We start from the raw sequence: 13,496 nt of genomic DNA, 5'->3' as shown, positions 1-13,496 counted from the left end.
TATATCTTTTTCGATTTCTCTTAACAATGGTTTATAGTTTTCATTATATAAGTCCTTTACATTCTTTGTTATGTTTATTCCTAAGTATTTTATTTTTTTGTTGCAATTGTGAAGGGGATTATTCTTTTGAGTTCGTTCTCAGTTGTTTCATTGTTGGCATATAGAAAGGCTATTGACTTCTGTATGTTAATTTTGTATCCTGCGACCTTACTGTATTGGCTTATTGTTTCTAGTAGTCTTTTTGTGGATTCTTTGGGGTTTTCGATGTATATGATCATATCATCTGCAAAAAGTGATACCTTTACTTCTTCTTTTCCGATATGGATGCCTTTTATTTCTTTGTCTTGTCTGATTGCTCTGGCTGGAACCTCTAGTACCACATTAAATAAGAGTGGAGAGAGTGGACAACCCTGTCTTGTTCCTGATTTAAGGGGGAAAGCCTTCAGTTTAGTGCCATTTAATATGATGTTAGCTGATGGTTTATCATATATGGCCTTTATCATGTTGAGATATTTTTCTTCTATACCCATTTTGTTGAGAGTCTTAAACATAAAATTGTGTTGTATTTTATCGAAAGCCTTTTCTGCGTCTATTGATAAGATCATGTGGTTTTTGTTCTTTGTTTTGTTGATATGGTGTATTACGTTAACCGTTTTACGTATGTTGAACCATCCTTGAGATTCTGGGATGAATTCCACTTGATCATGATGTATTATCTTTTTAATATGTTGTTGTATTCGATTTGCTAGTATTTTGTTTAGTATTTTAGCATCTGTATTCATTAGAGATATTGGTCTGTAGTTTTCTTTTTTTGTGCCATCCTTGCCTGGTTTTGGTATGAGGGTTATGTTGGCCTCATAAAATGTGTTTGGAAGTATTGCTTCTTCTTCAATTTTTTGGAAGACTTTGAGTAGAATAGGAACCAAGTCTTCTTTGAATGTTTGATAAAATTCGCTGGTATAGCTGTCAGGGCCTGGAATTTTATTTTTGGGGCGGTTTTTAATGCTTTTTTCTATTCTCTACTAATAGGTCTGTTTAGGCTTTCTGCTTCTTCTTGACTCAGTCTAGGAAGGTTGTATTGTTCTAGGAATTTATCCATTTCTTCTAGATTGTTGAATTTAGTGGCATAAAGTTTTTCATAGTATTCTACAATAATTCTTTGTATATCTACAGTGTTCGTGGTGATTTCTCCTCTTTCATTTTGGATTTTGTTTATATGAGTTCTTTCTCTTTTTTCCTTGGTAAGTCTTGCCAAGGGTTTGTCAATTTTGTTGATCTTTTCAAAGAACCAGCTCTTTGTTCTATTAATTTTTTTCTATAGTTTTACTGTTCTTTATTTCATTTATTTCTGCTCTGATTTTTATTATCTCCTTTCTTCGGCTGGTTTTGGGTTGTCTTTGTTCTTCTTTTTCTAGTTCCTTAAGGTGGGAAGTTAAGTGGTTCACTTGGGCTCTCTCTTGTTTGTTCATATATGCCTGAAGTGATATGAACTTCCTTCTTATCACTGCTTTTGCTGCATCCCATAGATTCTGATATGTTGTATTGTCATTTTCATTTGTCTGTATATATCCTTTGATCTCTGCACTTATTTCTTCTTTGACCCATTCATTTTTTAAAAGTATGTTGTTTAGTTTCCACATTTTTGTGGGTTTTCCCCCCTCTTTTTTGCAGTTGAATTCTAGTTTCAAGGCTTTATGATCAGAAAATATGCTTGGTACAATTTCAATTTTTCTAAATTTGCTGATATTGTCTTTGTGGCCCAACATATGGTCAATTCTTGAGAATGTTCCATGTACACTAGAGAAAAATGTATACTCTGTCACTTTGGGATGAAATGTCCTGTAGATGTCTATCATATCCAGGTGTTCTAGTATTTCGTTTAAGGCCACTATATCTTTATTGATTCTCTGTTTGGATGACCGATCTAGAGCCGTCAGCGGTGTATTGAGGTCTCCAAGTATGATTGTATTTTTGTTAGTTTTTGTTTTAAGGTCAATAAGTAGCTGTCTTATATATTTTGGTGCTCCTTGGTTTGGTGCATATATATTAAGGATTGTTATGTCTTCTTGATTCAACTTCCCCTTAATCATTATGAAATGACCATTTTTGTCTCTGAGTACTTTTTCTGTCTTGTAGTCAGCATTATTAGATATGAGTATTGCTACACCTGCTTTTTTTTGGGTGTTGTTTGCTTGGAGTATTGTTTTCCAGCCTTTCACTTTGAATTTGTTTTTATCCTTGTTGCTTAGATGTGTTTCTTGTAGGCAGCATACAGTTGGATTTTCTTTTTTAATCCATTCTGCTACTCTGTGTCTTTTTATTGGTGAGTTTAATCCATTCACATTTATTGTAATTATTGACACTTGTGAATTTCCTATTGCCATTTTATATCTTGCTTTCTGTTAGTTTTGTGTCTTGTTTGATCCTTCTCTTTCATTTTCTATCTTTTGTTTTTATTTGGTTGTATTCCATACATCTTTCCTCTGTTGCTATCTTTTTTATTTCATGTGCTTCTGTGGTGGTTTTTTCAATGGTGGTTACCTTTAAGTAATGAAAAGGGTTCCTACCCTGTTCATTGTAGCGCACTATTTTGTGAGTACCTTTGCACTCCATTGTCCTTTGCTACTATTAATCTCCATCCTCTCCCCCCCTTTCTTTTTGTTGTTGTCACAGTTTAAATTTGGTTTTATTGTGTTCTTCTTGGAGATTTTACTTGTGGCTTTATTTTTTTTTGTTCTTTGTATCTGATTGGAGAACCCCCTTTAGTAATTCCTGGAGTGGGGGTTTTCTGATGATAAATTCCCTCATCTTTTCTGTATCTGTGAATGTTTTTATTTCTCCTTCATATTTGAAGGATAGCTTTGATGGGTATAGTATTCGTGGCTGAAAGTTCCTCTCTTTCAGGACTTTACATATTGGGGTCCACTCTCTTCTAGCTTGTAGAGTTTCTGCTGAGAAATCTGATGATAATCTAATGGGCCTTCCTTTATATGTTGTATTCTTCTTTTCCCTGGCTGCCTTGAGAATTTTTTCTTTGCCATTGGTTTGTGCCAATTTCATTATGATGTGCCTTGGCGTAGGTTTGTTGGGGTTAAGAAAACTCGGAGTTCTGTTTGCTTCATGAATTTGAGGCTTTAGTTCTTTCCACAGGCTTGGGAAGTTCTCATCTATTATTTGTTTGAGTATGTTCTCCATTCCATTTTCTCTCTCTTCTCCCTCTGATATACCTATTATTCTTATGTTATTCTTTCTGATGGAGTCAGATAATTATTGTAGGGCTATCTCATTTTTTTAAATTTTTCAGTCTCTTTCTTCTTCTCTCTGTTGTGCCTCAAGTTGCTTGTCTTCTATTTCACTAATCCTCTCTTCTATCTGGCCTGTTCTATTAGCTAAGCTTGTTACCTCGTTTTTCAGCTCGTGAATTGAGTTTTTCATCTCTGTTTGATTTGTTTTTATAGTTTCAATTTCCTTGGACATATATTCTTTGTGTTCATTGAGTTGTTTTCTGAGCTCCCTAAATTGTCTTTCTGTGTTTTCTTGTATATCTCGGAGGATTTTTAGGATTTCTATCTTGAATTCTCTGTCATTTAGCTCCAAGTTTTCCAATATATTAAATTTTTTCTCCATAGATTTTTCCTCATCTATCTGTGTTACCTCTCTTTCTTTTGTATCCATGATATTCGATTTTCTCTTCCTTAATGGCATCTGAGGGTGGTTTTGTTGATAGTATTAATGAGATTTAATAAAGAATAAAAAGTTAAAAAAATGAAAAATAAAAAAAAGTTGTGTGTTTTTTAAAATTAATAATGAAATAAAGAAAAATAAAATAAAATAAAAAGTAAAAAAAAAAGGAAATTATTCTCCCCCTCCTTTTTTTCTCTCCTCTCCTCTCCCCTCTTTCTTGAGAAAATCTTGTGGTGAACTATGAATTATATTGTATTTAATAGAACAAACAATGCCTGTAATGGAGGGCCTGAATTGGGGAAAAGTAATAAAGGGGCAAAAAATAAAAAAATAAAAAAAAATAATAAAATAAAAAAGGGGGGCTACAGACCCCCAAAAAGCAAATAATGAAAAAATTTGGATCAAGAATAAAATGATTTGCATTTAGGTGTTGGTTGACTAAGAGTTATGATGAGAGGAATAAGAGGGAAACAGGAAAATGGGGGGACAAATTAAAAAATTACTATTGTATTTTGGGATACAGGAAGATGGCAGCGGAGTAGGCGGATGCCCAGATGCCCAGCTCTCAACAGCAAACTGGAATACAAATCAATTTAGAAAAAATCAGCATGAAAAACCAACACTGAACTGCAAGAACAGCTCTCAAAAACCAAGGAGCAAAGAGGAAGCCACAATAATCCTGGTAAGGAGTGCCTGAATCTCCTCTGCTTACAGGAATGGAAGGAGGGGGGTGAGGCTGAGAGCCCAGAGATGATTTCACAGAGGAAAAAGAGCAGAAACTACTGCTCACAGCCACTTACCTGGCGACCAGGGAGCAAGGTGGGTTGAAAAGACCAGCTTATCTCCCAAGTGGAAAAGACAGGGAGAGGGACAGACTGTGAGGGGCTAAGGTATGCAAGAAACGAAATAAAAAAGCTGACTCATTCAGCTTTTATGGTGCTGGAGGCGGCCATAGCTGGGGGAGGGACTGAACCTTTCACAAAACAGAGCTGAAGTGCTTCCGGATCAGAGATCTCCAGACATCTATCCAGCTCCAATCAGCACAAAAAGACACAGCTGAAAACAAGAAGTGGGGAGGAGGGGCAGTAACTCAGGTCTCCATGGAGATCTGAGATACACCTCCCCCTACTGAAGCTGAGGAAAAACCCTGCCCCCAGGGAGATTAGTTGGTGGAAGAGACCTTCAGCGTCTCAGGTTATACCCACAGCATTCCTGGTTACAGTTTCAAGGAAGCCCCCTGCTGAGATCAGTTAACAAGACTATCACCTGTTAAGAAAACAAACAAATCAAGACTTCAAAGCTGCCCAAATCCGAAAGTGGATTACAAATAATAGCTGATACCAACCCACGAAGACCTAAAAATAACACAACTGAAAACTGGAGGCAGACAACACCAAGCCTAGACTCAACCAACTCTACAAATAAAAAAAAAGAACAAGATGAGAAGACAAAGGAGTGCAATCCAAATGAAACCACAAGAGACCTTCGAGAGATGAACTGAGTGATATGGAAATAATCAAACTTCCAGATGCGGAGTTCAAAATAATGATTGTAAGGATGCTTAGGGATCTTAGAACAACAATGGAGGGGCAGTTTGAAAACCTAAATAAAGAAATAGCAAGTATAAAAAAGAATCAGTTGGAGACGACAAATACATCAGAAATAAAGACCACAATGGAAGGAATTAAAAACAGGATAGATAGAGCAGAGGATCGAATCAGCAAGTTAGAAGACAACTGGAATGAAGGCATGAAAGCAGAGAAGAAAAGAGAAAAAAGACTCAAAAAGTCAGAGGAAACTCTTAGAGAGCTCTGTGACAACATGAAGAGAAATAACATCCGCATCATAAGGGTTCCTGAAGAAGAAGAAAAAGAACAAGGGATAGAGACTTTGTTCAATCATATCATAGCTGAAAGCTTCCCTAAATTAATGCAAGAGAAACTCTCACAAATCCAAGAAGCACAGAGGACTCCATTAAAGAGAAACCCAAAGAAACCTACACCAAGACACATCATAATTAAAATACTAAAGCTAAGCGATAAAGAGAAAATATTAAAAGCTGCAAGAGAAAAAAAAGTTATCACCTACAAAGGAGCCCCCATAAGGATGACATCTGACTTCTCAACAGAAACACTTGAGGCCAGAAGGGAATGGCAAGAAATATTCAAAGTAATGCAGAACAAGAACCTACAACCAAGACTACTTTATCCAGCAAGGCTATCGTTTAAAATTGAAGGAGAAATAAAAAGCTTCCCAGACAAAAAACAACTCAAGGAATTCATTACAACCAAACCAATGCTGCAGGAAATATTAAGGGGCCTGGTGTAAACAGATAAAGTGGGAAAAGAATACAGAAAGAAAAAAAAAAAGGAATACACCTTTAAAGAAGAAAATGGCAATAAACAACTACATATCAATAATAACCTTAAATGTAAATGGATTAAATGATCCAATCAAAAGACATAGGGTAGCTGCGTGGATAAGAAAACAGGACCCATACATATGTTGTCTACAAGAGACACACCTTAGAACAAAAGACACACACAGATTGAAGGTAAAAGGATGGAAGAAAACATTTCATGCAAACGGAAATGAAAAAAAAGCTGGGGTAGCAATACTTATATCAGACAAATTGGACTTTAAAACAAAGGATATAGTAAGAGATAAAGAAGGCCACTACATAATGATAAAGGGAGTAATCCAACAGGAAGATATAACTATTATAAATATCTATGCACCTAATATAGGAGCACCCAAATATATAAAACAGACTTTGATGGATTTAAAGGGCGAGATCAACAGCAATACTATAATAGTAGGGGATTTCAATACCCCACTAACATCACTAGATAGATCCTCAAGAAAGAAAATTAACAAAGAAACAGCAGACTTATTGGAAACACTAGATCAACTCGATTTAATAGATATCTTCAGAACCTTTCACCCTAAAGCAGCAGAATATACATTCTTTTCAAGTGCTCATGGTACATTCTCTAGGATAGACCACATGTTAGGGCACAAAAGTGCTCTCAACAAATTTAAGAAGACTGAAATCATATCAAGCACTTTCTCTGATCACAACGGCATGAAACTAGAAATGAATCACAGCAGAAAAGCTCAAAAATTATCAAACACATGGAAACTAAATAGCAGGGTGTTAAATAATGAATGGATTAAGAATGAGATCAAAGAAGAAATAAAGAAATTCCTAGAAACGAATGACAATGAGCATACAACAACTCAAAATTTATGGGACACAGTGAAAGCAGTGCTGAGAGGGAAGTTCATAGCACTACAGGCACACTTTCAGAAGCTAGAAAAAGCTCAAATAAACAACTTAACCCTGCATCTAAAAGAATTAGAAAAAGAACAGCAAGTAAAGCCCAAATGTAGTAGAAGGAAGGAAATAATAAAGATCAGAGCAGAAATAAATGACATAGAGGCTAAAGAAACAATACAGAGGATCAATGAAACTAGGAGCTGGTTCTTTGAAAAGGTTAACAAGATTGATGAACCTTTAAGTAGACTCACCAAAAAAAAGAGAGAGAGGACTCAAATAAATAAAATTAGAAATGAGAGAGGAGAAATAACAACTGACACAACAGAAATACAAAATATTGTAAGAAAATACTATGAAGAACTGTATGCCAAAAAACTAGACAACCTAGATGAAATAGAAAAATTCCTTGAAACATACAATCTTCTAAAAATTAATATGGAAGAATCAGAAAACTTAAACAGACCGATTACACCAAAGGAGATTGAAACAGTTATCAAAAAACTCCCAACAAAGAAAAGTCCGGGGCCCGATGGCTTCACAGCGGAATTCTACCAAATATTCAAAGAAGAACTAACTCCTATCCTTCTCAAAATATTTCAAAAAATTCAAGAGGAAGGAAGACTTCCAAACTCCTTTTATGAGGCAAGCATAATTCTGATTCCAAAACCAGGCAAAGACAACACAAAGAAAGAAAATTATAGGCCAATATCTCTGATGAATATAGATGCTAAAATCCTCAACAAAATATTAGCAAACCGGATCCAACAATATATGGAAAAAATCATACACCATGATCAAGTGGGATTTATTCTGGGGAGGCAAGGCTGGTACAATATTCGTAAATCAATCAACGTGATTCATCACATAAACAAAAAGAAGGAGAAGAACCATATGATAATTTCAATAGATGCAGAAAAAGCATTTGATAAAATCCAGCACCCATTCATGATCAAAACTCTCAGCAAAGTGGGAATACAGGGTACATACCTCAACATGATAAAAGCCATCTATGAGAAACCCACAGCCAACATCATACTCAATGGGAAAAAATTAAAAGCAATACCCTTAAGATCAGGAACAAGGCAGGGGTGCCCCCTTTCACCACTCTTATTTAACATAGTCCTGGAAGTCCTAGCCACAGCAATCAGACAAGAAGAAGAAATAAAAGGCATTCAAGTTGGAAAAGAAGAAGTAAAACTATCATTATTTGCAGATGATATGATATTGTATATAGAAAACCCTAAAGTCTCAGTCAAAAAACTACTGGACCTGATAAATGAATTCAGCAAAGTGGCAGGATATAAAATCAATACTCAGAAATCAGAAGCATTTTTATACACCAACAATGAACAGTCAGAAAGAGAATTTAAGGAAACAATCCCCTTCACAATTACAACCAAAAAAATAAAGTACCTAGGAGTAAACTTAACCAAGGAGACTAAAGACTTGTACTCGGAAAATTACAAAACATTGATAAAAGAAATCAAGGAAGATACAAACAAGTGGAAGCATATACCGTGCTCATGGTTAGGAAGAATAAACATCATTAAAATGTCTATATTACCCAAAGCAATTTATAAATTCAATGCAATACCAATTAAAATACCAATGACATACTTCAAAGATATAGAACACATATTCCAAAAATTTATATGGAACCAAAAAAGGACACGAATAGCCTCAGCAATCTTAAAAAAGAAGAATAAAGTGGGAGGTATCACACTTCCTGATATCAAGTTATACTACAAGGCCATTGTACTCAAAACAGCCTGGTACTGGCATAAGAACAGGCATATAGATCAATGGAACAGAACAGAGAACCCAGAAATAATCCCACAGTTCTATGGACAACTGATATTTGACAAAGGAGGTAAGGAAATACAATGGAGTAAAGACAGCCTCTTTAACAAATGGTGTTGGGAAAATTGGACAGCTACCTGCAAAAAAATGAAACTAGATCACCAGCTTACACCACTCACAAAAATAAACTCAAAATGGATAAAAGACTTGAATGTAGGCCGTGAAACCATAAGCATCTTAGAAGAAAACATAGGCAGTAAGCTCTCCGACATCTCTCGGAGCAATATATTTGCTGATTTATCTCCACAGGGAAGTGAAATAAAAGACAGGATAAACAAATGGGACTATATCAAACTAAAAAGCTTTTGCACAGCTAAAGACAACAAGAACAGAATAAAAAGACAAACTACACAATGGGAGAACATATTTGACAATACGTCTGATAAGGGGTTAATAACCAAAATTTATAAAGAACTTGTAAAACTCAACACCAGGAAGACAAACAACCCAATCCAAAAATGGGCAAAAGAGATGAATAGACACTTCTTCAAAGAGGACATACAGATGGCCAATAGGCATATGAAAAAATGCTCAACATCACTAATCATTAGAGAAATGCAAATTAAAACCACAATGAGATATCACCTTACACCAGTCAGAATGGCGCTTATCAACAAAACAACACAGAATAAGTGCTGGCGAGGATGTGGAGAAAAGGGAACCCTCCAGCACTGCTGGTGGGAATGCAGACTGCTGCAGCCACTGTGGAAAACAGTATGGAGATTCCTCAAAAAACTGAAAATCGAACTGCCTTTTGACCCAGCTATTCCACTTTTAGGAATATACCCCAAGGACACCATAGAACGGCTCGAAAAGGAGAAATGCACCCGCATGTTTGTGGCAGCATTGTTCACAATAGCGAAGATCTGGAAACAGCCCAAGTGTCCGTCAGAAGACGAGTGGATTAAAAAACTTTGGTACATATATACTATGGAATACTACTCAGCCATAAGAAATGATGACATCGGATCATTTACAATAACATGGATGGACCTTGACAACATTATACAGAGTGAAATAAGTAAATCAGAAAAAAAACTGAGATGAATCCATACATAGAAGGGACATAAAAATGAGACTCAGAGACATGAACAAGAATGTGATGGCAACAGGGGCGGGGGGTTGTGGGAGGGGGGATGGGGTGAAGAAGGAGAGAGGGGTTAGGGGAGGGGAGGGGCACAAAGAAAACCAGATAGAAGGTGACAGAAGACAATTTAACTTTGCGGGAGGGGTATACAGCACAAACAAATGTCAAAATAATCTAGAGATATTTTCTCTCAACATATGTACCCTGATTTATCAATGTCACTGCATTAAATTTAATAAAAAAAAAAATTACTATTGTATTTAGTGGAACAAGAGCTTGATAAAATGGAGAGCCAGGGATGGGAGCACTGCTATTGAGTTAAAAAGGTGGAGTAAAAACCCCCCCAAATGCCACAAACATAAGTTTGAGTCCCAGATAAGATAATTTGTTCGTTATTGAGGTTTGAATGAGAGGAGACGTAAAGGAGAAAGGAAGAAACTAATATAAAGGGAGAAAAGAAAGAGAGAGGAGAAAAAAAGAGGGAACCACTAAAAGAAGAAAAAAGAGGAAAGAGAGAGAGAGAGAGTTAAGAGTTTTGGAGTGCAACCCTCATAGAGAGAAAGGAAGAGGAAAGAAAAGATAATGGGAGATGTAACACTTATGAGTAGTGTAGTTCAAGTAGAGGAAAGAGTGAGACCCGTAGAGAGTTAAACGACCAAATTAGAGGAGGAAAAAGAAAAAAAAAATCAAGGATGAAGATAAGAGAAACAAACGAACAAATATAATAAAATAGGATAGGTTATAAAGTCTGCGGATTATTCTTGATTTTGAGAGGTTATCTTCTTGCTTTTTCTTTTCTCTCCCTCTTCCTGGTCGGTGACTCTGTACTCCGGGTTCTGCCCCTTTGGCACGCTCAGGTAGAGGTTTGCAGTTGATAAGTTTCTATGGTGACGTCATGTATTATGCTTTAATCACGTTGGCAGTCGAGGCTCATTAGCATTTATAGGTTCCGACAGTGAGAGTCTGTGTTCCTGGAGCCTTTCTCCTAGTCTTTCCTTCCTCAATTAGTAGCCTGATAATCCAGCTATGGGGTTGCTGCTGCCTCTGCCTGGATAGTAAGAGGCTCAAAGAGCTGGCCACTCCCCACTCTATTCCCTATCAGCACAGGGCTCTGGGTAAGGCTCAGTCAGTCAGAGCTGCTAGCATAATCAGCTGGGGCTTCTGCCCACTCAAAGACCTCTGGCTCTGCCACTCTGTCGGTAACACGGGCAGGCACCCACTCTCGGGCTGCTTGGTGGAAATTCTCACTCACTATCTGTGTGCGCAGACCAGGATGTCAGGCCGGAAGTCTCGCCCTCTGAGTGAAACCCCCTGCCCACACTGAAAAGTTCCAGCGTTGGAATTGGCTCTCACTCCGTCCCCGTGTGCGCCTTTTTCAATGTGCTTGGGCGGCCTGAGATTCCGCTTTCAGCCCACACAAAGACCCCTGACTCTGCCCCTCTGTGGGATAACATGGGCTCCCACTCCTGAGGTGCTGGGAGGAGTCTCTTGCCCACTCTCCGTGCGCGCCAACCAGGATATAAGGCCAGCCGCCTCACCCTCTGAGTGAAACCTCTCCTGCACGGACAAGTTTCAGTGTTGGAATTAGTTCTCGCTCCCTTCCCGTGCATGGCTCCCTCAGGGCACTGGGGCGGCCCGAGATTCCGCTTTTTGGCCCACACAAAGGCCCCTGACTCTGCCCTTCTGTGGGATAACACGGGCAGGCACTGCCGAGGCACTCAGAGGAATCTCTTGCTCACTATCTGCATGCACAGACCAGGATATCAGACCAGCGGCCTCACCCTCTGAGTGAAACCTCCTCCCGCACGGAAAAGTTCCAGTGTTGGAATTAGTTCTCGCTCCCTCCCTGTGCGCGGCTCCCCCAGGGCACTGGGGCAGCCTGGAGATTCCACTTTCGGCCCACACAAAGGCCTCTGACTCTGCCTCTGCCTCTCTGTGGGACAATATGGGCGCACACTCCCAGGGCTTTGGAAGGAATCTCTCGCCCACTATCTGCTCGCACCGACCAGGAGATCGGGTAAAATGGCTGCCCCGCTTGTCTTTCTTTGTCTGGGTTTGGCGCGAGTGTTAGCTGTATTGCCTGGGTTGTCACAGGAACAGTTTTTCCTCAGCTTGGATCTCTGTGCCACAACCTGGTTCGGCCGTTTGTGCCATGGCCTGGATCTATTCACCCCTTTGCCCGCCTTAGTTTCTATATTCTCAGTTTCCAGTGAAAGCCGCCCTGTTTAGGTTAGTGAGGAAGGCGGAGCATTTCTTACTCCCTATTTCCTTTGGGGTTTGGTTATATATTTAGCCAATTTTTCGCTCGATCATACCTTCGGGTGTATTGGGCAACATCTGGAGGCTCCAAGGATAGGTTTTTCTGTTTCTGGTTGAAGATCTTGTTGAGGTTTGGGGGAGATTTATCGGTATCGCTTCCTACCCCGCCATTACTCTAACGTCATCCGAGCTTGGCATCTTGATGAACCCCACATTATTCAAAACCATTCCTTTACATATAGATTTCCTCTCTGATTCTATTTTTCTCTTTCTTTGTCACAGGTAGTTTCATGGGAGAGTCCCTTTTTTCTTTTCTTCTTATATGGCCATCTTTTCTAACTTTTTAGTATTTCCCAATAAAACCACACTTTCTTGGCCTTTGAGCAGATTAGGATGGTGAACAGTTCTCTCCCTGGGCTGAGATCTGGGTCCACACCTTTCAGGCAGCCCCCTCTCATCACCAGGGTCAGACATCATGGCATGGATGGAACTGTTCCTTTGGTTTGCGCAAGAGGTCATGGGTGTTGATAAAAATTAATTCCTTCAATCATTTAGTAAATATTAACAAAGGGACTGCCATGCCCAACCCCTGTTCTAAGTGTGAATATGGTGTGAACAAAGCAGATAAAATTCTTTCTTTATACATACATAGTTTCACCTGAAATCACTTTGAAATTTACTACCCTTTCCATTTCTGTCACCTTGTCATTTCTCCTTTGATGTGCACCTTCATTTTTCTTTAGTATTCTACTATATAGTCTTATAACAATTGTCCAGGATTCTCATCTCTGTTTTCACTAGGAGACAAAACTGTTGAAGGCAGTGGAGATCTCTGAGTTTGTGATTTCTCCTCTAGTGTTGTATTTTTTTTTTTACAAATTCCTTGATTTATTTATTTGTTTATTTTTAGAGAGGAGAGAGAGAGGAGAGAGTGAGACAGAGAGAGAGAAGGGGGGAGGAGCTGGAAGCATCAACTCCCATATGTGCCTTGACCAGGCAAGCCCAGGGTTTCGAACCGGCGACCTCAGTATTTCCAGGTCGACACTTTATCCACTGCGCCACCACAGGTCAGGCTCTAGTGTTGTATTAATCAACAAAAACGGACCTAAAGACCTCATTGTGTCCAGAATAATGACTCATGGTTCTAGTTACAATCTGAAAGGTTCCAGGAACACTCAAATGGCATTTTGGAATTTTCCCATTACTGTTAATTAAATTCACACTTATCTTTTCTAAGCTCCAGAATATCTTTCAGATAAAAGCAGAGAGAACAAAATATCACGTCAAACATAAAATTACCACTAAGCTACGGTATGTAAGCCTTTA

Source organism: Saccopteryx bilineata, chromosome 1 (genome assembly GCF_036850765.1).
Source record: "Saccopteryx bilineata isolate mSacBil1 chromosome 1, mSacBil1_pri_phased_curated, whole genome shotgun sequence".
NCBI classification, from domain to species: Eukaryota; Metazoa; Chordata; class Mammalia; order Chiroptera; family Emballonuridae; genus Saccopteryx; species Saccopteryx bilineata.
This window is presented reverse-complemented; position numbering follows the sequence as displayed.